Raw genomic sequence first — 25,823 nt, 5'->3', positions numbered from 1 at the left:
AGAACTGGTTCGATTCAAACGCAATAAATGCGCTACGGTCCGAGAGGACTATGAATTGAACAGGGTTTACAGATGGGTGGCCGGAGGTGAACCTGGTAATCATCGTCCTTACAACCAGAGGTCTAAACATACGTGGCGCAAACGAGGGGAGTCACGTAATCGTGACTATGCTACGTCAAATAGCGACAATGAATTCAATGTGGCTGACTCTGATGGACCAACAGATCCAGCGGTTGTCCCTTTAGGGACTTCTCCCGTGGTGGCAGAAACCAAACCAAGAGGTCGCCCACCCGCAGGGGCAAACAGAACCGTAGGATCCAGAAACACCTCCACAAGGAGGAAAGTTTGATTTTCAATCTCTCCGACCGCATTCTCACTCCAACAGAAACCAAAGTGCTTAATAATGGCCTATCTTTCATTCCCACCAGCAAATTTGATGGTCTCACGTGGCAAGCTGAACTACATCACTTTTCTCGCAAGCTGAGGTTACAGGAGTATTTTCAGGAACATCATTCGGTCGCATCCACTGATCCTCATCAAGAATTCATTAATAGCAGACATGCCTCAACCTTCGATCCTCAATCCAGTAATGCGTCAATTAAAACTTTCACCAGGCTGATAGACGATTCTGTCACTAAATACACTGCTGCCTCACAAGAGATGCACCATAATCTCTCTCGATCTGAGTTTAAAGCCTTAAAACAACTTGGATCTTATCAAGACATCGTTGTCCGCCCCGCCGACAAGGGGGGCGGAATTGTGATATTGAATTTGGCCGATTACAAGGCAGAAATATACAAGCAGTTGAGTGACACATCAGTTTACAAGAGCCTTCCCTCCGATCCCACACTTAAACACAAACAAGAGGTAGACAAGATTTTGGACCAAGCTTGCAAATCTGCATCCATCTCCGATAAATTATGTCGGGCTTTAAAACAAGAACATCCCAAAGTCCCAATTCTGTTTACTGTTCCTAAAGTACACAAAAATTCCACCCATACCCCCGGCAGACCTATAATCTCTGCCCACCAATCACTGTACCAACCGATATCTAAGTTTCTGGACGGCATACTCCAACCACTAATCTTGAAACAACCTAATTTTATAAAGGATACCACCTCCTTTTTGAACCAATTAGCAGTCCTTTCCAATATACCTGACGGTACTTTAATCTGTACCATCGATATATGCAGCTTATTTACATGTATTCCCCATACACAGGGTTTGGCAGCAATGAGACAGTTCCTCATTAAAGAAAATCTGACCTCTATCAATATAGATCTATTCCTCAAGTTGTTGGAACTCTCTTTGATTAGAAACTATTTTTTGTTCGATGGAAAGTATTTTTGCCAAACCAGCGGGTGTGCTATGGGAAGCAGTGTCTCCCCTTCTTTTGCTAATGTGTACATGATGCAAGAGGAACAAACCATGTTTTTTGCTGATGTCTCCATTCGAGATCACATTTTACACTACTCACGTTACATTGATGACGTGTTCATCCTATGGACAGGTGGACGACTGCTCTTCGAACAACTGGTTAGCACCATCAACAACCGGCATTCCCCAATTAAAATAACGGCAGAAAGCAGTGCACATACCCTTAATTACTTAGATGTGCAGGTTTCCATCACCGATGGCCACATCACCACAGGTGTTTTTTACAAGCCCACCGATAAAAACACCCTACTGCGAGCCAATAGCCATCATCCAAGAGCCTTGAAGAAAGGTCTACCAAGGTCACAATTAATAAGAGCTGCAAGAATAACCAGCGATCCGTCTAATTTGGAGCAGGCTCTGTCTACAGTAGTGGATCGATTTACCGCCAGAGGGTACGATGCCAACCAACTTTTGAAACACAAAGTAGATGTGGCAGCCATCCCACGACAAGAACTATTACAGCAAAAACCTAAGAAACAAAAGGATCTGGTACCATTAGTCACAAAGTACACCACTGCCAGCCCTGTGATACCACGTGCCTTAAAAGCAATGTGGCCCATTATTTCCACTGACAAAAAGTTACCTGTATTCAAGAAGAAAAGACCTCTCACATGCTTCAAGAAAAGTAGAAGCATAAAGGACTATGTGGTGCATTCCGACATAACGGGTTTTGGGGAACAACCCGCCACCAACTTTATGACCAAACCCCCAGGGTGTTACAGGTGTCTTGGGTGCAAGACATGTACTAATATCCAACCCGGTCCATCTTTTATATCTACCACCACAGGAAAATCCTTTAACATCAAGCATGTTATTACTTGCACCACCACCCACATTGTATATTTAATAACATGTCCCTGCAAGCTACAATACGTGGGTAAGACTGTCCGTACCGCACGAGAGCGTTTTGCCATGCATAGATCTGCCATCAAGTATGCTATCTCGGGAAAGTCTGCGGACCAACCGGTCGCCAAACATTATGCCGAATGTCAACATTCACTTCATGACCTTAATTTCCAGATCATTGATCACATCCCCAAATCATTACGAGGGGGTGACCGTGGGGGACAGCTCCTACGTCTTGAAGCTCGGTGGATCTATACGCTCGATACCATCAGACCCAAAGGTCTTAATGACAAAATAACCTGGAGTGTATTCCAAAATTAGAGGTTGGACCTATGCCACCAAGATCCATAAGTATGTAACTTTAATTAATTGTTCTGCAGCTATCAATGAATCCACAGGAAATTCGTTTCCTAGTTACAGCTGCAAAAGAACACAGTAACTTTAAGCATTCTTTCTTTACTGGTTACCTCACAGCATATGTCTGCCAATCATGTATTTCTTTGCTCATGTACTTTTAAACTTAATTTTAAGCTTACTTTAGATGTTATACACTTTTGCCAAGTTCATATTTCTTTCACTGTTTAAGTTCACATGTTTTTTTGACAGCTGCAACTACGCCTATCCCTCCCTTGGTTACCACAGCGCCGGTCTCCCTAGCAACCGAGTCAACTGCGGGTATCCAGGAAGTGACGGACCCCTGCGTAGGAGCGTGCTGATGTCACCACACCCGGAAGTACACGGAGCGATGCCCGTCCTCACCTCCCTTCCGTAGCGTGTGTCCCGTTCGCGGGTCTTCTGGTTTATTTAAAGGTACGTTAATTTTGCATGCACTGTATCACCTTGACAAAGGGGCGTCAGCGCCCCGAAACGTTGGTCACCTTTGTGCTGTTTTTTATGGATTAAATATTTTTGCACTTTAAAATTTCGTTGGAGTCAGTCTCTGAGTGCCGCTGCCTGCTTCCCATTGTCTCTATATATATATATATATATATATATATATATATATATATATATATATATATATATATATATATATATATATATATATATTTATATATTTATATTAACCCATATCCAAATATTCCGAAATAAGGAATTTTTGGAGTAAGACTAAGAGAGAGAAACCTTTGTTTTCTGATGGCTTAATGTACATACTTAAAGTTATTAAACATATTGTATTAAATGGCCTTCAGGCAGTGTGTATAAGGTATATATGAAACATAAATGAATTGTGTGAATGTACACACTTTGTTTAATACACAAAGTAATTACAAATATTGACTAAAATTACCTTCAGGCTGTGTGTATATGAAACATAAATGAATTCTCTGCTTAGACTTAGGTCCCATCGCCATAATATCTCATTATGGTATGCAATTATTCCAAAATACGGAAGAATGCAATATCCTAAATACTTCTGGTCCCAAGCATTTTGGATATGGGATACGCAACATATACATATATACATACATACACAAAAACAATAACCAATTGCGCTTGGTATAACTTTAAAACACTCAGATTTTAGTATTTCCAGTAGCTGTTCTTCCACGGTGTGGATTCTTATAACTGGTATCACCTGCAAGTATACCCTCACACCAGAGAACACACCCGAACAAAAAGACGGCCAGAATGGCCTAAATTAGATATGATACCAATTTGTTTTTATTAAAAAACATAGAATTCCATAAATTCATATGAACATTTCTTTTACAGATAAAAGGTTCCATACATTCATATAAACATTCTTAAAAGAAAAACATCCAGATACAGTCAATAGGTTTTCTGTTCAAGCCTTTAAAGTACACCCTCACCCTTATAGGTGTATATTCTGTAGGGTGTATTAATGAACTAGATAAGAGACCGTAACGGATTCGACCCAACGCGTTTCGTCAGAACGACTTCATCAGGGGTTTCTGTATGGAATCACTAAAACATAAAACGGGTGATTGGATGGTCCTTTAAAATTTCTAGGATAATTTTTATATACACACATAGGGAAGGAAAATGGAGGAGAAAATGGAGAAGGAAATATATACATTCCAAAAAAAGGAACAAAGGCCTTCATGGATATAAAACATCCATAGCCCATATATATAGGACCAACTTTTAATAGAGATGGATAATTCACCCAGAATGGTTGTAGGATGGTAAAACCTATGGATATTATTAATTGGTTAGAAGACCATAATTTTAATATTCGGACATATTTTTACTGGGTGCTATCAGGTGTGGTGTCTCATCATATAATTTTATACATACCAAGCATAAACGCATACGCCTTTAAGGGTATTCAGCTAGTTAATGAACCTGGTTGCAGACTCTTTTCAGTTTTTATGCAGGGTCTGTTAAATTTGAACCCTAAAGAATATTTAACAACATTTCAGCTACATATACTTTAAAGTGCAATTATATCACAAACTCCAAAAAGTGAATAATAAACGGTGTGTTCAATAAATTTACATATAGTGAATAACTGCACCACTCAGTGTCGATTTCTATAGCATAGAGCTAATTTCATATAGAATACTAATAATGGTATCCAATCTCATTACAATTGTGTTTCTTTCAATACCACATAGTTGCATCATATCTAACTCATTTTCATAATATCTATTTAATATTCATTCCATTCATAATTTTAATACATGATAATACAAAAGATCAGGTGCTCACATAGATCACAATATCAGTGATTACAATTTAAACATACAAGTCTTACATATTAGACAAATACAGTCCAGTACAATGCATTCCAAATACTTACTGCAGCCACCAGGAAAGAGACACAAGTAACAGCCACATCCAGAATGAACTGGCACAGCACTGAGACTGCTATTTATTCATCTCAGTGCAAGTCTCACTTCCTGTAATTAGTGGCTCTAATTATTAGTTTTTCCTGGATACTGCTCCTATTCTAAACATAATTCCACACTTAAAAGGATTAGAATAATCCCTAGATTTAGGTGATCTTTTTAATTTGAAAGAAAAAAGTGAATTGTGCTTAAAAACAACTTAAAAGTGTCTATGAACTAACTATCAGGTGTGTGGATACTGATTTCCTGCATGTGTTCCACTCAGCAAAGGCTGGAACACATATGTAAGGAGACAAAAAAAAAAAAAAAAAGTTTAAATCCTATACTTCATTTATATATTGCTAATGCAAAAAAGCAAGTGTTTGTGTTCAATATGCCTATTACCGCTAATCTTTATATCTCCATAGTAAATATCTAAGATTGGTATTGAAAAAGAATTTAAATCCTATCTTATTTATAATTTACTAGAAAAAAAGTGTCAAAAACCAAATTGTTCGTGTTCAAAATATATTTTACCACTAATCTAGGTGGAGCACTAGATAAACTATTTTTTTTTGCAACAAATTGTACCATATGTATATATACATATACACATAAAATAAGTATTCGAATGCAGAGTCCAAGGCTGGTACATTTATCCACATATTCTAACATGCTTTTAAAGACACAGTGATCGTATACTCCGTAATAAAACTTTTTTTTTTTTTTTTCTTTATATTGCATTTATTTTCACATCATAGTGCTATTTTACATACATAGTTTTCAAAATAGCCCCATGTAAAATTGAAAAAAAAAAAAAAAAACAATGAGAGGGAGAAACAAAAGGGAGGGAATATAATCTGGATCTTAGTTGGAAAGGAGAATCTATAAAATGATGGGAAACTATAGATCTCATAGGAAAGATACTATATCAATGTTCTCATTAAGTCCCCCTGGTACCAACGTGTTGAAATTATAGATCCAATACGTTTCCCTTTTTGATAGAAGAAGGTCCCTATCTCCTCCTCTATCTCCTAGCCGTACGCACTCAAGGATTGTAAATGAAAATCCTTTTAAATTCGAATTATGACATTCCAAGAAATGCCTCGGCAGGTTATGACTTGTTACCTTATTTTTAATGCTACGCATATGTTCTTGGATTCTAAGTTTTACTAACCGCTTCGTCTTGCCAATGTAGGACAAATTGCATGGACAAGTAATTCTATAAATGACATACTGTGAGTTACAGTTAACCACCTCTTTCAGTTTGTATTCCAAGCCATTATCCAATAGCCACACAAACGGTTTCTTTTCCATGTGTTTGCAGCAAATGCAATGTCCACATGGAAAACAACCTCCCTTTTTCTTCAGTGAAAGAAATGTATCTGGTCCAGATGTGGATACTTTAGTAGATTTAAGTAGAGATGTGCACTTGAAATTTTTCGGGTTTTGTGTTTTGGTTTTGGGTTCGGTTCCGCGGCCGTGTTTTGGGTTCGACCGCGTTTTGGCAAAACCTCACCGAATTTTTTTTGTCGGATTCGGATGTGTTTTGGATTCGGGTGTTTTTTTCAAAAAACCCTAAAAAACAGCTTAAATCATAGAATTTGGGGGTCATTTTGATCCCAAAGTATTATTAACCTCTTAAACCATAATTTCCACTCATTTTCAGTCTATTCTGAATACCTCACACCTCACAATATTATTTTTAGTCCTAAAATTTGCACCGAGGTCGCTGGATGACTAAGCTAAGCGACCCTAGTGGCCGACACAAACACCTGGCCCATCTTTGAGTGGCACTGCAGTGTCACGCAGGATGGCCCTTCCAAAAAACACTCCCCAAACAGCACATGACGCAAAGAAAAAAAGAGGCGCAATGAGGTAGCTGTGTGAGTAAGCTAAGCGACCCTAGTGGCCGACACAAACACCTGGCCCATCTAGGAGTGGCACTGCAGTGTCACGCAGGAAGGCCCTTCCAAAAAACACTCCCCAAACAGCACATAACGCAAAGAAAAAAAGAGGCGCAATGAGGTAGCTGTGTGAGTAAGCTAAGCGACCCTAGTGGCCGACACAAACACCTGGCCCATCTAGGAGTGGCACTGCAGTGTCACGCAGGATGGCCCTTCCAAAAAACACTCCCCAAACAGCACATGATGCAAAGAAAAAAAGAGGCGCAATGAGGTAGCTGTGTGAGTAAGATAAGCGACCCTAGTGGCCGACACAAACACCTGGCCCATCTAGGAGTGGCACTGCAGTGTCACGCAGGATGGCCCTTCCAAAAAACACTCCCCAAACAGCACATGACGCAAAGAAAAAAAGAGGTGCAATGAGGTAGCTGTGTGAGTAAGATAAGCGACCCTAGTGGCCGACACAAACACCTGGCCCATCTAGGAGTGGCACTGCAGTGTCACGCAGGAAGGCCCTTCCAAAAAACACTCCCCAAACAGCACATGATGCAAAGAAAAAAAGAGGCGCAATGAGGTAGCTGTGTGAGTAAGCTAAGCGACCCTAGTGACCGACACAAACACCTGGCCCATCTAGGAGTGGCACTGCAGTGTCACGCAGGATGGCCCTTCCAAAAAACACTCCCCAAACAGCACATGATGCAAAGAAAAAAAGAGGCGCAATGAGGTAGCTGTGTGAGTAAGATAAGCGACCCTAGTGGCCGACACAAACACCTGGCCCATCTAGGAGTGTCACTGCAGTGTCACGCAGGATGGCCCTTCCAAAAAACACTCCCCAAACAGCACATGACGCAAAGAAAAAAAGAGGCGCAATGAGGTAGCTGTGTGAGTAAGATAAGCGACCCTAGTGGCCGACACAAACACCTGGCCCATCTAGGAGTGTCACTGCAGTGTCACGCAGGATGGCCCTTCCAAAAAACACTCCCCAAACAGCACATGACGCAAAGAAAAAAAGAGGCGCAATGAGGTAGCTGTGTGAGTAAGATAAGCGACCCTAGTGGCCGACACAAACACCTGGCCCATCTAGGAGTGGCACTGCAGTGTCACGCAGGATGGCCCTTCCAAAAAACACTCCCCAAACAGCACATGACGCAAAGAAAAAAAGAGGCGCAATGAGGTAGCTGTGTGAGTAAGATAAGCGACCCTAGTGGCCGACACAAACACCTGGCCCATCTAGGAGTGTCACTGCAGTGTCACGCAGGATGGCCCTTCCAAAAAACACTCCCCAAACAGCACATGACGCAAAGAAAAAAAGAGGCACAATGAAGTAGCTGTGTGAGTAAGATAAGCGACCCTAGTGGCCGACACAAACACCTGGCCCATCTAGGAGTGGCACTGCAGTGTCACGCAGGATGGCCCTTCCAAAAAACACTCCCCAAACAGCACATGACGCAAAGAAAAAAAGAGGCGCAATGAGTTAGCTGTGTGAGTAAGATAAGCGACCCTAGTGGCAGACACAAACACCTGGCCCATCTAGGAGTGGCACTGCAGTGTCACGCAGGATGGCCCTTCCAAAAAACACTCCCCAAACAGCACATGACGCAAAGAAGAAAAAAAGAGGCGCAATGAGGTAGCTGTGTGAGTAAGCTAAGCGACCCTAGTGGCCGACACAAACACCTGGCCCATCTAGGAGTGGCACTGCAGTGTCACGCAGGATGGCCCTTCCAAAAAACACTCCCCAAACAGCACATGACGCAAAGAAGAAAAAAAGAGGCGCAATGAGGTAGCTGTGTGAGTAAGCTAAGCGACTCTAGTGGCCGACACAAACACCTGGCCCATCTAGGAGTGGCACTGCAGTGTCACGCAGGATGGCCCTTCCAAAAAACGCTCCCCAAACAGCACATGACGCAAATAAAAATGAAAGAAAAAAGAGGTGCAAGATGGAATTGTCCTTGGGCCCTCCCACCCACCCTTATGTTGTATAAACAGGACATGCACACTTTAACCAACCCATCATTTCAGTGACAGGGTCTGCCACACGACTGTGACTGAAATGACGGGTTGGTTTGGACCCCCACCGAAAAAGAAGCAATTAATCTCTCCTTGCACAAACTGGCTCTACAGAGGCAAGATGTCCACCTCATCATCATCCTCCGATATATCACCGTGTACATCCCGCTCCTCACAGATTATCAATTCGTCCCCACTGGAATCCACTATCTCAGCTCTCTGTGTACTTTGTGGAGGCAATTGCTGCTGGTCAATGTCTCCACGGAGGAACTGATTATAATTCATTTTAATGAACATCATCTTCTCCACATTTTCTGGATGTAACCTCGTACGCCGATTGCTGACAAGGTGAGCAGCGGCACTAAACACTCTTTCAGAGTACACACTTGTGGGAGGGCAACTTAGGTAGAATAAAGCCAGTTTGTGCAAGGGCCTCCAAATTGCCTCTTTTTCCTGCCAGTATAAGTACGGACTGTCTGACGTGCCTACTTGGATGCGGTCACTCATATAACCCTCCACCATTCTTTCAATGGTGACAGAATCATATGCAGTGACAGTAGACAACATGTCCGTAATCGTTGTCAGGTCCTTCAGTCCGGACCAGATGTCAGCATCAGCAGTCGCTCCTGACTGCCCTGCATCACCGCCAGCGGGTGGGCTCGGAATTCTGAGCCTTTTCCTCGCACCCCCAGTTGCGGGAGAATGTGAAGGAGGAGATGTTGACAGGTCGCGTTCCGCTTGACTTGACAATTTTGTCACCAGCAGGTCTTTGAACCCCAGCAGACTTGTGTCTGCCGAAAAGAGAGATCCAAGGTAGGTTTTAAATCTAGGATCGAGCACGGTGGCCAAAATGTAGTGCTCTGATTTCAACAGATTGACCACCCGTGAATCCTTGTTAAGCGAATTAAGGGCTCCATCCACAAGTCCCACATGCCTAGCGGAATCGCTCCCTTTTAGCTCCTCCTTTAATGCCTCCAGCTTCTTCTGCAAAAGCCTGATGAGGGGAATGACCTGACTCAGGCTGGCAGTGTCTGAACTGACTTCACGTGTGGCAAGTTCAAAAGGTTGCAGAACCTTGCACAACTTTGAAATCATTCTCCACTGCGCTTGAGACAGGTACATTCCACCTCCTATATCGTGCTCAATTGTATAGGCTTGAATGGCCTTTTGCTGCTCCTCCAACCTCTGAAGCATATATAGGGTTGAATTCCACCTCGTTACCACTTCTTGCTTCAGATGATGGCAGGGCAGGTTCAGGCGTTTTTGGTGGTGCTCCAGTCTTCTGTACGTGGTGCCTGTACGCCGAAAGTGTCCCGCAATTCTTCTGGCCACCGACAGCATCTCTTGCACGCCCCTGTCGTTTTTAAAAAAAATCTGCACCACCAAATTCAAGGTATGTGCAAAACATGGGACGTGCTGGAATTTGCCCATATTTAATGCACACACAATATTGCTGGCGTTGTCCGATGCCACAAATCCACAGGAGAGTCCAATTGGGGTAAGCCATTCCGCGATGATCTTCCTCAGTTGCCGTAAGAGGTTTTCAGCTGTGTGCGTATTCTGGAAACCGGTGATACAAAGCGTAGCCTGCCTAGGAAAGAGTTGGCGTTTGCGAGATGCTGCTACTGGTGCCGCCGCTGCTGTTCTTGCGGCGGGAGTCCATACATCTACCCAGTGGGCTGTCACAGTCATATAGTTCTGACCCTGCCCTGCTCCACTTGTCCACATGTCCGTGGTTAAGTGGACATTGGGTACAATTGCATTTTTTAGGACACTGGTGAGTCTTTTTCTGACGTCCGTGTACATTCTCGGTATCGCCTGCCTAGAGAAGTGGAACCTAGATGGTATTTGGTAACGGGGGCACACTACCTCAAGAAATTGTCTAGTTCCCTGTGAACTAACGGCGGATACCGGACGCACGTCTAACACCAACATAGTTGTCAAGGCCTCAGTTATCCGCTTTGCAACAGGATGACTGCTGTGATATTTCATCTTCCTCGCAAAGGACTGTTGGACAGTCAATTGCTTGGTGGAAGTAGTAAAAGTGGGCTTACGACTTCCCCTCTGGGATGACCATCGACTCCCAGCAGCAACAACAGCAGCGCCAGCAGCAGTAGGCGTTACACGCAAGGATGCATCGGAGGAATCCCAGGCAGGAGAGGACTCGTCAGAATTGCCAGTGACATGGCCTGCAGGACTATTGGCATTCCTGGGGAAGGAGGAAATTGACACTGAGGGAGTTGGTGGGGTGGTTTGCGTGAGCTTGGTTACAAGAGGAAGGGATTTACTGGTCAGTGGACTGCTTCCGCTGTCGCCCAAAGTTTTTGAACTTGTCACTGACTTATTATGAATGCGCTGCAGGTGACGTATAAGGGAGGATGTTCCGAGGTGGTTAACGTCCTTACCCCTACTTATTACAGCTTGACAAAGGCAACACACGGCTTGACAAATGTTGTCCGCATTTCTGTTGAAATACTTCCACACCGAAGAGCTGATTTTTTTGGTATTTTCACCAGGCATGTCAACGGCCATATTCCTCCCACGGACAACAGGTGTCTCCCCGGGTGCCTGACTTAAACAAACCACCTCACCATCAGAATCCTCCTTGTCAATTTCCTCCCCAGCGCCAGCAACACCCATATCCTCCTCATCCTGGTGTACTTCAACACTGACATCTTCAATCTGACTATCAGGAACTGGACTGCGGGTGCTCCTTCCAGCACTTGCAGGGGGCGTGCAAATGGTGGAAGGCGCATGCTCTTCACGTCCAGTGTTGGGAAGGTCAGGCATCGCAACCGACACAATTGGACTCTCCTTGTGGATTTGGGATTTCGAAGAACGCACAGTTCTTTGCGGTGCTTTTGCCAGCTTGAGTCTTTTGATTTTTCTAGCGAGAGGCTGAGTGCTTCCATCCTCATGTGAAGCTGAACCACTAGCCATGAACATAGGCCAGGGCCTCAGCCGTTCCTTGCCACTCCGTGTGGTAAATGGCATATTGGCAAGTTTACGCTTCTCCTCCGACAATTTTATTTTAGATTTTGGAGTCCTTTTTTTACTGATATTTGGTGTTTTGGATTTTACATGCTCTGTACTAAGACATTGGGCATCGGCCTTGGCAGACGACGTTGATGGCATTTCATCGTCTCGGCCATGACTAGTGGCAGCAGCTTCAGCACGAGGTGGAAGTGGATCTTGATCTTTCCCTATTTTTGGAACCTCAACATTTTTGTTCTCCATATTTTAATAGGCACAACTAAAAGGCACCTTAGGTAAACAATGGAGATGGATGGATACTAGTATACAATTATGGATGGACGAGCGACTGCCGACACAGAGGTAGCTACAGCCGTGGACTACCGTACTGTGTCTGCTGCTAATATAGACTGGATGATAATGAGATGAAATTAATATATATATATATAATATCACTAGTACTGCAGCCGGACAGGTATATATATTTATTATGTAATGACGGACCTGCTGGACACTGTCAGCTCAGCACCGCAGACTGCTACAGTAAGCTACTATAGTAGTATGCATCAAGAAGAAAGAAAAAAAAAAAAAAACACGGGTAGGTGGTATACAATTATGGATGGACGAGCGACTGCCGACACAGAGTTAGCTACAGCCGTGGACTACCGTACTGTGTCTGCTGCTAATATAGACTGGATGATAATGAGATGAAATTAATATATATATATATAATATCACTAGTACTGCAGCCGGACAGGTATATATATTTATTATGTAATGACTGATGACGGACCTGCTGGACACTGTCAGCTCAGCACCGCAGACTGCTACAGTAAGCTACTATAGTAGTATGTATCAAGAAGAAAGAAAAAAAAAAACCACGGGGAGGTGGTATACAATTATGGATGGACGAGCGACTGCCGACACAGAGGTAGCTACAGCCGTGGACTACCGTACTGTGTCTGCTGCTAATATAGACTGGATGATAATGAGATGAAATTAATATATATATATATATATAATATCACTAGTACTGCAGCCGGACAGGTATATATATTTATTATGTAATGACTGATGACGGACCTGCTGGACACTGTCAGCTCAGCACCGCAGACTGCTACAGTAAGCTACTATAGTAGTATGTATCAAGAAGAAAGAAAAAAAAAAAACACGGGTAGGTGGTATACAATTATGGATGGACGAGCGACTGCCGACACAGAGGTAGCTACAGCCGCGGACTACCGTACTGTGTCTGCTGCTAATATAGACTGGATGATAATGAGATGAAATTAATATATATATATATAATATCACTAGTACTGCAGCCGGACAGGTATATATATTTATTATGTAATGACGGACCTGCTGGACACTGTCAGCTCAGCACCGCAGACTGCTACAGTAAGCTACTATAGTAGTATGTATCAAGAAGAAAGAAAAAAAAAAACCACGGGTAGGTGGTATACAATTATGGATGGACGAGTGACTGCCGACACAGAGGTAGCTACAGCCGTGGACTACCGTACTGTGTCTGCTGCTAATATAGACTGGATGATAATGAGATGAAATTAATATATATATATATAATATCACTAGTACTGCAGCCGGACAGGTATATATATTTATTATGTAATGACTGATGACGGACCTGCTGGACACTGTCAGCTCAGCACCGCAGACTGCTACAGTAAGCTACTATAGTAGTATGTATCAAGAAGAATGAAAAAAAAAAAAAAACACGGGTAGGTGGTATACAATTATGGATGGATGAGCGACTGCCGACACAGAGGTAGCTACAGCCGTGGACTACCATACTGTGTCTGCTGCTAATATAGACTGGATGATAATGAGATGAAATTAATATATATATATATAATATCACTAGTACTGCAGCCGGACAGGTATATATATTTATTATGTAATGACTGATGACGGACCTCGGGGACACTGTCAGCTCAGCACCGCAGACTGCTACAGTAAGCTACTATAGTATGTATCAAGAAGAAAGAAAAAAAAAAAAAACACGGGTAGGTGGTATACAATTATATATATATACAATTATATATATATATTAAACTGGTGGTGATTAATTAAACTGGTGGTCAGGTCACTGGTCACACTATCAGCAACTTGCAAGTAGTACTCCTAAGCAGACAATCACAATATACTGGTGGTCAGTGTGGTCACAATGGCAGTGTGGCTGGCACTCTGGCAGCAAAAGTGTGCACTGTACGTTAAAATATGTACTCCTGCTCTCAGACTCTAACTGCTCCCCACTGTCTCCCCCACAAGTCAGATATACATATACAGTCACACTACACTTCAGCAAGTAGTAGTACTCCTAAAAATGCTCCCCAAAATTACTAAATACTGTGTCTCTCTCTACTCTAGTCTCTTCTCTATAAACGGAGAGGACGCCAGCCACGTCTTCTCCCTATCAATCTCAATGCACGTGTGAAAATGGCGGCGACGCGCGGCTCCTTATATAGAATCCGAGTCTCGCGATAGAATACGAGCCTCGCGAGAATCCGACAGCGGGATGATGACGTTTGGGCGCGCTCGGGTTAACCGAGCAAGGCGGGAGGATCCGAGTCGCTCGGACCCGTGAGAAAAAAGCTGAAGTTCGGGCGGGTTCGGATTCCGAGGAACCGAACCCGCTCATCTCTAGATTTAAGTTTGCTTGGGGCCAGAATGCTTTTCAAATTCTTTGCCCTTCTGAAAATAACTAGAGGTTTTGGAGGGAGAGAGGGTCCCAACACTGGATCCTTTAACAGGATATTCCAATGTTTCTCCAATGTTTTTTTCACCATCCAATTTTCTTTGTTATATTGAGTAATGAATGGTCGACATTGAAAGTGTTTTTCTACTTTCTTTCTAGTATTATTCGATAGGAGACTCGGTCTATCTTGTTTCAATGCTCTATCAATCGCCTCCTCTATTTTTAAAGCATTGTAACCTCTTGACAGGAAGCGTTCTTTTAGAATCTCCGTTTGAACCAGAAAGTCGTTGACATTACTACAATTTTTCCGAAGCCTCAGGAATTGTGCATAGGGGACATTCTCAATCCAATTTCGATGGTGACAACTTGTAGATGGTATAAAACTATTAGTGTCCACATCTTTGAAAAAGGTTGAGGTCTTAATATTTTCATTTACTGTACTTTCCAATTTAATGTCTAAGTAATCAATTGTAATCGTGTCTGTTCTGTGAGTAAATTTCAGATTGAATTGGTTTTGATGGATAGCTTCTATAAAAGAGGCTATACTTTGTGAGTCACCATTCCATACAAAAATCAAATCGTCAATATAGCGCTTATAGAATCTAATATTTTCTGTAAAGAAAGGGGAACCATAGACAAAAGTGTTCTCCCACTCCCCCATCAGCAGGTTCGCATACGATGGGGCAAATTTTGTCCCCATTGCAGTCCCCTGCTGTTGGAGGTAGTGGGCATCTCCAAACTGGAAATAATTGTGTCGCAGAATATATTCAATACTGTGTAGGATAAACTCAGTTTCTCCCACAGTTTTCTCCAAATCAATTTCCAAGGTTTTCTTGACTGCAAGGACCCCCTTATCGTGCGGAATTGACGAATAGAGGGCTTGGACATCGATTGTAAGCCAAGTGTCCCCTTCTCTCCATATATAGTTTGCCAATTCCTGTAGTAAACTAGTAGAGTCTTTCAAAAAAGATGGCAACCTTTTTACATAGTGTTGTAGTTTGAGGTCTATATAGTGTGACAAATTTGAGGTCAAAGAGTCGATCCCCAAAATCATGGGCCTCCCTGGGGGACATTCACGATTTTTATGCACCTTTGGAAGGTGATAAAAAAATTGGTACTGTTGGATGTTTTACAAACAGATAATCATATTCCGTTTGGCAGATTACATTTTTTTTCCTAGCATCAAAGAGTAACATATAAAGTTCTTCCTGAAAATGTGCAGTGGGATCTGAACTTAATTTAAGGTAGGTTGATTCGTCATCCAGAATTCTACCCGCCTCAGCTAGGTATGAATCTCTTTCCTGGATGACTACACCTCCTCCCTTATCTGCACTGCGGATAACTAAGTTATCATCTTTCTTTAGAAGGGAGAGTGCTTTCTTTTCTTGAGGTTTCAAATTAGAAGTAAACTTGTCTGGTTTTACCTTTAATTTTCTAAATTCATCCTTAACTGAATCAAAAAAGATTTCCAAATGGCTACCCCTTGATTCAACTGGGTAGAATTTAGATGGAAGGGCCACTACAGGTTTCTGTTCAGTAATTCTAGACATAGCAGGGGTTGGATTTTTAAAAAAATGCCTTTGCACTGTTAGATTTCTTATATATTTATTCAAGTCAATATAAAGATCAAATTTATTGACATGTGCGTCTGGAGCGAATTTTAGGCCTTTACCTAAAACCGTTGTTTGAGCACTCGATAATTGTCTCTTGGAGAGGTTGAAAAGTCCAACCTCTGATTCTCCACAAGATGAAAAAGTGGCCTTCTTCTCTTGTTGTTTGGTGAGTTTTCTCCCCCCTCTCTTTCCTCTCCTATAAAAAGACCTCTTTTTCGTCCCTGTTGTAGATCTTTCCGTGGACCCTCGTCTAAAAAACGTTGTCGAAAGACATTTGGGGACTGAGATCTCCCAACATCATGTCTTTTCCTATAAGACGGATATCTATCTCTCCAATGGTTTTGGTAAGAGGTAGTTCCATCTCTTTTTCTTCCATAATGGGGAGAATAATTAGAGGACCGTCTCCTTCTATTTTGCCAATTATCCCTTTTATAATTCTCTGTATATATAGGAGCATGTCTATATTGATCACGTCTGCTCCTACGTTCAGGCTCTTCATTACCTCGTTTTGAAAATTGATTGACGAATTTGGAATCTGTATTAGACCAACTAAATATTTTATTATTTACATAATCATTTTTATCCCTAGAAAATTGTTTTTGTTTTCTATAGATAATTTCATCCTCAACTGCGTCTTGTTTCTCCTGTAGGTCAGTTACATCTTTTTTAAACTCCTCACTGTTTTCAAATTTAGTAAGAGTAGTTTCTAATTGGTTAAGTTCAACTTCAAGTTTATTTAACTCCTTCTTCTTTTCAGTTGCTAATAGTGTCATGAGTTTTATGGAACAGTCCTCCAAAATGGAGTTTCAGTTTTTCATAAAACCCTCATCAAGGTTACCAAAGGTTGGTGTTTTAATCATTCTTACCCCCCTAGGGACTCGACCCACTTCTATGTATTTTTCTAGCGTTATCACATCGTACCAATTCTTAAGTTCTTTGATCGCTAGTTTCTCTATCAGATTTAATTGTGGATAATAATCTTCCGCATCCTCCTCCATATCTCCTTCCACATATTCCTCTGAAAAAATATTTCTACATTTTTGAGGTCTTTTAGACCTATCCCTAAAAATAGGCATTATTTGGCAGCAGGAAAAGACAACTAACAGAAAAGATACACAAATACAAAAAAAATGTCTTCCACCCCGCGCTCAACCCACCAGCAGCAATATGGAGAAAGTCCCTGTTAGTGAACTTTCAAAGAATAACATAAACAAAAACAATAACCAATTGCGCTTGGTATAACTTTAAAACACTCAGATTTTAGTATTTCCAGTAGCTGTTCTTCCACGGTGTGGATTCTTATAACTGGTATCACCTGCAAGTATACCCTCACACCAGAGAACACACCCGAACAAAAAGACGGCCAGAATGGCCTAAATTAGATATGATACCAATTTGTTTTTATTAAAAAACATATAGAATTCCATAAATTCATATGAACATTTCTTTTACAGATAAAAGGTTCCATACATTCATATAAACATTCTTAAAAGAAAAACATCCAGGCCTTTGTTACTTTTTTTGGTATGTATATATTTCCTTCTCCATTTTCTCCTCCATTTTCCTTCCCTATGTGTATATGCATATATGTGTGTATATAAAAATTATCCTAGAAATTTTAAAGGACCATCCAATCACCCGTTTTATGTTTTAGTGATACCATACAGAAACCCCTGATGAAGTCGTTCTGACGAAACGTGTTGGGTCGAATCCGTTACGGTCTCTTATCTAGTTCATTAATACACCCTACAGAATATACACCTATAAGGGTGAGGGTGTACTTTAAAGGCTTGAACAGAAAACCTATTGACTGTATCTGGATGTTTTTCTTTTAAGAATGTTTATATGAATGTATGGAACCTTTTATCTGTAAAAGAAATGTTCATATGAATTTATGGAATTCTATATGTTTTTTAATAAAAACAAATTGGTATCATATCTAATTTAGGCCATTCTGGCCGTCTTTTTGTTCGGGTGTGTTCTCTGGTGTGAGGGTATACTTGCAGGTGATACCAGTTATAAGAATCCACACCGTGGAAGAACAGCTACTGGAAATACTAAAATCTGAGTGTTTTAAAGTTATACCAAGCGCAATTGGTTATTGTTTTTGTTTATGTTATTCTTTGAAAGTTCACTAACAGGGACTTTCTCCATATTGCTGCTGGTGGGTTGAGCGCGGGGTGGAAGACATTTTTTTTGTATTTGTGTATCTTTTCTGTTAGTTGTCTTTTTCTGCTGCCAAATAATGCCTATTTTTAGGGATAGGTCTAAAAGACCTCAAAAATGTAGAAATATTTTTTCAGAGGAATATGTGGAAGGAGATATGGAGGAGGATGCGGAAGATTATTATCCACAATTAAATCTGATAGAGAAACTAGCGATCAAAGAACTTAAGAATTGGTACGATGTGATAACGCTAGAAAAATACATAGAAGTGGGTCGAGTCCCTAGGGGGCTAAGAATGATTAAAACACCAACCTTTGGTAACCTTGATGAGGGTTTTATGAAAAACTGGAACTCCATTTTGGAGGACTGTTCCATAAAACTCATGACTCTATTAGCAACTGAAAAGAAGAAGGAGTTAAATAAACTTGAAGTTGAACTTAACCAATTAGAAACTACTCTTACTAAATTTGAAAACAGTGAGGAGTTTAAAAAAGATGTAACTGACCTACAGGAGAAACTAGATGCAGTTGAGGATGAAATTATCTATAGAAAACAAAAAAAAAATTCTAGGGATAAAAATGATTATGTAAACAATAAAATATTTAGTTGGTCTAATACAGATTCCAAATTCGTCAATCAATTTTCAAAACGAGGTAATGAAGAGCCTGAACGTAGGAGCAGACGTGATCAATATAGACATGCTCCTATATATACAGAGAATTATAAAAGGGATAATTGGCAAAATAGAAGGAGACGGTCCTCTAATTATTCTCCCCATTATGGAAGAAAAAGAGATGGAACTACCTCTTACCAAAACCATTGGAGAGATAGATATCCGTCTTATAGGAAAAGACATGATGTTGGGAGATATCAGTCCCCAAATGTCTTTCGACAACGTTTTTTAGACGAGGGTCCACGGAAAGATCTACAACAGGGACGAAAAAGAGGTCTTTTTATAGGATAGGAAAGAGAGGGGGGAGAAAACTCACCAAACAACAAGAGAAGAAGGCCACTTTTTCATCTTGTGGAGAATCAGAGGTTGGACTCTTCAACCTCTCCAAGAGACAATTATCGAGTGCTCAAACAACGGTTTTAGGTAAAGGCCTAAAATTCGCTCCAGACGCACATGTCAATAAATTTGATCTTTATATTGACTTGAATAAATATATAAGAAATCTAACAGCGCAAAGGCATTTTTTTAAAAATCCAACCCCTGCTATGTCTAGAATTACTGAACAGAAACCTGTAGTGGCCCTTCCATCTAAATTCTACCCAGTTGAATCAAGGGGTAGCCATTTGGAAATCTTTTTTGATTCAGTTAAGGATGAATTTAGAAAATTAAAGGTAAAACCAGACAAGTTTACTTCTAATTTGAAACCTCAAGAAAAGAAAGCACTCTCCCTTCTAAAGAAAGATGATAACTTAGTTATCCGCAGTGCAGATAAGGGAGGAGGTGTAGTCATCCAGGAAAGAGATTCATACCTAGCTGAGGCGGGTAGAATTCTGGATGACGAATCAACCTACCTTAAATTAAGTTCAGATCCCACTGCACATTTTCAGGAAGAACTTTATATGTTACTCTTTGATGCTAGGAAAAAAAATGTAATCTGCCAAACGGAATATGATTATCTGTTTGTAAAACATCCAACAGTACCAATTTTTTATCACCTTCCAAAGGTGCATAAAAATCGTGAATGTCCCCCAGGGAGGCCCATAATTTCGGGGATCGACTCTTTGACCTCAAATTTGTCACACTATATAGACCTCAAACTACAACACTATGTAAAAAGGTTGCCATCTTTTTTGAAAGACTCTACTAGTTTACTACAGGAATTGGCAAACTATATATGGAGAGAAGGGGACACTTGGCTTACAATCGATGTCCAAGCCCTCTATTCGTCAATTCCGCACGATAAGGGGGTCCTTGCAGTCAAGAAAACCTTGGAAATTGATTTGGAAAAAACTGTGGGAGAAACTGAGTTTATCCTACACAGTATTGAATATATTCTGCGACACAATTATTTCCAGTTTGGAGATGCCCACTACCTCCAACAGCAGGGGACTGCAATGGGGACAAAATTTGCCCCATCGTATGCGAACCTGCTGATGGGGGAGTGGGAGAACACTTTTGTCTATGGTTCCCCTTTCTTTACAGAAAATATTAGATTCTATAGGCGCTATATTGACGATTTGATTTTTGTATGGAATGGTGACTCACAAAGTATAGCCTCTTTTATAGAAGCTATCCATCAAAACCAATTCAATCTGAAATTTACTCACAGAACAGACACGATTACAATTGATTACTTAGACATTAAATTGGAAAGTACAGTAAATGAAAATATTAAGACCTCAACCTTTTTCAAAGATGTGGACACTAATAGTTTTATACCATCTACAAGTTGTCACCATCGAAATTGGATTGAGAATGTCCCCTATGCACAATTCCTGAGGCTTCGGAAAAATTGTAGTAATGTCAACGACTTTCTGGTTCAAACGGAGATTCTAAAAGAACGCTTCCTGTCAAGAGGTTACAATGCTTTAAAAATAGAGGAAGCGATTGATAGAGCATTGAAACAAGATAGACCGAGTCTCCTATCGAATAATACTAGAAAGAAAGTAGAAAAACACTTTCAATGTCGACCATTCATTACTCAATATAACAAAGAAAATTGGATGGTGAAAAAAACATTGGAGAAACATTGGAATATCCTGTTAAAGGATCCAGTGTTGGGACCCTCTCTCCCTCCAAAACCTCTAGTTATTTTCAGAAGGGCAAAGAATTTGAAAAGCATTCTGGCCCCAAGCAAACTTAAATCTACTAAAGTATCCACATCTGGACCAGATACATTTCTTTCACTGAAGAAAAAGGGAGGTTGTTTTCCATGTGGACATTGCATTTGCTGCAAACACATGGAAAAGAAACCGTTTGTGTGGCTATTGGATAATGGCTTGGAATACAAACTGAAAGAGGTGGTTAACTGTAACTCACAGTATGTCATTTATAGAATTACTTGTCCATGCAATTTGTCCTACATTGGCAAGACGAAGCGGTTAGTAAAACTTAGAATCCAAGAACATATGCGTAGCATTAAAAATAAGGTAACAAGTCATAACCTGCCGAGGCATTTCTTGGAATGTCATAATTCGAACTTAAAAGGATTTTCATTTACAATCCTTGAGTGCGTACGGCTAGGAGATAGAGGAGGAGATAGGGAGCTTCTTCTATCAAAAAGGGAAACGTATTGGATCTATAATTTCAACACGTTGGTACCAGGGGGACTTAATGAGAACATTGATATAGTATCTTTCCTATGAGATCTATAGTTTCCCATCATTTTATAGATTCTCCTTTCCAACTAAGATCCAGATTATATTCCCTCCCTTTTGTTTCTCCCTCTCATTCTTTTTTTTTTTTTTTTCAATTTTACATGGGGCTATTTTGAAAACTATGTATGTAAAATAGCACTATGATGTGAAAATAAATGCAATATAAAGAAAAAAAATTTTTTTTTTATTACGGAGTATACGATCACTGTGTCTTTAAAAGCATGTTAGAATATGTGGATAAATGTACCAGCCTTGGACTCTGCATTCGAATACTTATTTTATGTGTATATGTATATATACATATGGTACAATTTGTTGCAAAAAAGAATAGTTTATCTAGTGCTCCACCTAGATTAGTGGTAAAATATATTTTGAAAACGAACAATTTGGTTTTTGACACTTTTTTTCTAGTAAATTATAAATAAGATATAGGATTTAAATTCTTTTCCAATACCAATCTTAGATATTTACTATGGAGATATAAGGATTAGCGGTAATAGGCATATTGAACACAAACACTTGCTTTTTTGCATTAGCAATATATAAATGAAGTATAGGATTTAAACTTTTTTTTTTTTTTGTCTCCTTACTTATGTGTTCCAGCCTTTGCTGAGTGGAACACATGCAGGAAATCAGTATCCACACACCTGATAGTTAGTTCATAGACACTTTTAAGTTGTTTTTAAGCACAATTCACTTTTTTCTTTCAAATTAAAAAGATCACCTAAATCTAGGGATTATTCTAATCCTTTTAAGTGTGGAATTATGTTTAGAATAGGAGCAGTATCCAGGAAAAACTAATAATTAGAGCCACTAATTACTAGTGATGAGCGGATTCGGTTTTACTCGGTTTTACTCGGTTTTACTCGGTTCTCAAAACGGCATCTTATTGGCTCACGGATGTCACGTGTTTTGGATAGCCAATAAGATGCCGTTTTGAGAACCGAGTAAAACCGAGTAAAACCGAACCTCGCTCATCACTACTAATTACAGGAAGTGAGACTTGCACTGAGATGAATAAATAGCAGTCTCAGTGCTGTGCCAGTTCATTCTGGATGTGGCTGTTACTTGTGTCTCTTTCCTGGTGGCTGCAGTAAGTATTTGGAATGCATTGTACTGGACTGTATTTGTCTAATATGTAAGACTTGTATGTTTAAATTGTAATCACTGATATTGTGATCTATGTGAGCACCTGATCTTTTGTATTATCATGTATTAAAATTATGAATGGAATGAATATTAAATAGATATTATGAAAACGAGTTAGATATGATGCAACTATGTGGTATTGAAAGAAACACAATTGTAATGAGATTGGATACCATTATTAGTATTATATATGAAATTAGCTCTATGCTATAGAAATCGACACTGAGTGGTGCAGTTATTCACTATATGTAAATTTATTGAACACACCGTTTATTATTCACTTTTTGGAGTTTGTGATATAATTGCACTTTAAAGTATATGTAGCTGAAATGTTGTTAAATATTCTTTAGGGTTCAAATTTAACAGACCCTGCATAAAAACTGAAAAGAGTCTGCAACCAGGTTCATTAACTAGCTGAATACCCTTAAAGGCGTATGCGTTTATGCTTGGTATGTATAAAATTATATGATGAGACACCACACCTGATAGCACCCAGTAAAAATATGTCTGAATATTAAAATGATGGTCTTCTAACCAATTAATAATATCCATAGGTTTTACCATCCTACAACCATTCTGGGTGAATTATCCATCTCTATTAAAAGTTGGTCCTATATATATGGGCTATGGATGTTTTATATCCATGAAGGCCTTTGTTCCTTTTTTTGGCATGTATATATTTCCTTCTCCATTTTCTCCTCCATTTTCCTTCCCTATGTGTATATGCATATATGTGTGTATATAAAAATTATCCTAGAAATTTTAAAGGACCATCCAATCACCCGTTTTATGTTTTAGTGATACCATACAGAAACCCCTGATGAAGTCGTTCTGACGAAACGCGTTGGATCGAATCCGTTACGGTCTCTTATCTAGTTCATTAATACACCCTACAGAATATACACCTATAAGGGTGAGGGTGTACTTTAAAGGCTTGAACAGAAAACCTATTGACTGTATCTGGATGTTTTTCTTTTAAGAATGTTTATATGAATGTATGGAACCTTTTATCTGTAAAAGAAATGTTCATATGAATTTATGGAATTCTATATGTTTTTTAATAAAAACAAATTGGTATCATATCTAATTTAGGCCATTCTGGCCGTCTTTTTGTTCGGGTGTGTTCTCTGGTGTGAGGGTATACTTGCAGGTGATACCAGTTATAAGAATCCACACCGTGGAAGAACAGCTAATGGAAATACTAAAATCTGAGTGTTTTAAAGTTATACCAAGCGCAATTGGTTATTGTTTTTGTTTATGTTATTCTTTGAAAGTTCACTAACAGGGACTTTCTCCATATTGCTGCTGGTGGGTTGAGCGTGGGGTGGAAGACATTTTTTTTGTATATATATATATATATATATATATATATATATATAACAGTCCACTGTGTAACGATTTCTAGAGTTCTCTGTGTGTGCGTGCTTGGAAAGATGTCAGCTGAAGCCAGGTGAAAATTAAGTAAAGTTTATTGTGGAAAAAGTGGTGGTAAAAATAAATATAAACTGGATGCTTGATTACATGGAACAAAACACGATAAATGGAATATTTCAGGTTAAACATAGATGCAAAATAAACATGAAGAAATCCGGGTTTAAATCAAGCAGGGGAAAAATAACATACCAAAAATGAAGTGATCAGGCAGGAATGGAAACAAACTGCAAATAATAGTCCAGAAATGTAGATGTTGAACTGGCAGGGTAAGAAGTCCAGAAGCAAGGCACATGCGTTTTAGCAAACTGCAGGGAAGTCTCCAAGAAGCAAATAAGGCAGAATCTGGACAGGGTTACTGGAGAGAGCCCAGTCTCACTCCATACGGAACAGCAATGATCTGCAACTAAGTGCCTGCGAGCTGGAGTTAAATAGCAGCAGGGTGTTGGGCTCCAGGTGCACACAATCAGGTAATTACCCTGCAGAGGCAGTGTGCAACTGCCATTCAGACCTGAGGCAACAAGTGAGACCCCTAGAGGCAGGAATGAGGTAATGCAAGGCAAAACAAAACACAAATATTCCTAACATTATCCCCCCCTTAAACAGGCGGATTCCAGACGCCTCAAAGTTCACCTTCTCTTCTTTTTTCCTTTTTTCTTTCTGGGTTGCCTAACCCTATTTGAAGGTGTCACAAAGACACTATTAGGCAATACAGGTCCATCAAAAACGAGTCTCGGATCATCCAGAAGCTCACTCTCAGAGTCGGAGCCACCACCCAGCGGTAGAACTGACCTCTTATTTTCCTGGATGGAATCAAGAGCGGATGGTAAACTTGTAGATGTTAAACTTGCCGAGCAATCTGCGTGAACACCTAGAGATACCTGCCCACATCTGAAAAACTGAGGGTGCTCCCCAGACTGCAAAGGCAGGTTCTCAGAGGGGCACACCTTAGTAGATTCATCTAGGAGCGTGAGGACAGTTGGTGGACTGAATCTTTCGGTCACAGCCTTGAGGAAACCGGGCAAATCTTGTAACACTGGATCTCCCTTATCTATAAGACCATTTACCCACTTCAAGGCCCTCCCTCTGAATCTCATACATACGTTAGCAATGATATCAATAGGGGACAAGTCATCAAAACTCAGATAATATCTGAAGAGAGCTAAACAGTGAGAGATATTTCCATAAAAGTAAGGCAGATCCTCGGGCAAATCTTGGATCTCGGGCATGGCAGGCACCTCTATCTGGTGTTGGACAGGCGGAACCCCCTCCTGGGGCTGGACAGGCAGAACCCCCTCCTGGGGCTGGGCAGGCGGAACCCCCTCCTGGGGCTGGGCAGGCGGAACCCCCTCCTGGGGCTGGGCAGGCGGAACCCCCTCCTGGGGCTGGGCAGGCAGAACCCCCTCCTGGGGCTGGACAGGCAGAACCCCCTCCTGGGGCTGGACAGGCAGAA

General features: G+C 40.6%; 2 long non-coding RNA genes across 2 annotated transcripts; one reads left to right on the top strand and one right to left on the bottom strand.

The window, feature by feature from the left end:
* Positions 1 to 3,946: 3,946 nt before the first annotated feature.
* LOC135051054 (uncharacterized) lies at positions 3,947 to 5,085 on the bottom strand. The gene is made up of 3 exons (XR_010242013.1): positions 5,051 to 5,085; positions 4,546 to 4,644; positions 3,947 to 4,212 (listed from the first exon to the last, which is right to left on the bottom strand). It is a non-coding gene; the product is annotated as an uncharacterized LOC135051054 (long non-coding RNA).
* Positions 5,086 to 22,848: 17,763 nt separating this feature from the next.
* Positions 22,849 to 23,563, top strand: LOC135051053 (uncharacterized). Its single transcript, XR_010242012.1, has 3 exons — positions 22,849 to 22,883; positions 23,290 to 23,388; positions 23,494 to 23,563. It is a non-coding gene; the product is annotated as an uncharacterized LOC135051053 (long non-coding RNA).
* Positions 23,564 to 25,823: the final 2,260 nt, after the last annotated feature.

Source organism: Pseudophryne corroboree, chromosome 2 (genome assembly GCF_028390025.1).
Source record: "Pseudophryne corroboree isolate aPseCor3 chromosome 2, aPseCor3.hap2, whole genome shotgun sequence".
NCBI classification, from domain to species: domain Eukaryota; kingdom Metazoa; phylum Chordata; class Amphibia; order Anura; family Myobatrachidae; genus Pseudophryne; species Pseudophryne corroboree.
This window is presented reverse-complemented; position numbering and strand designations above follow the sequence as displayed.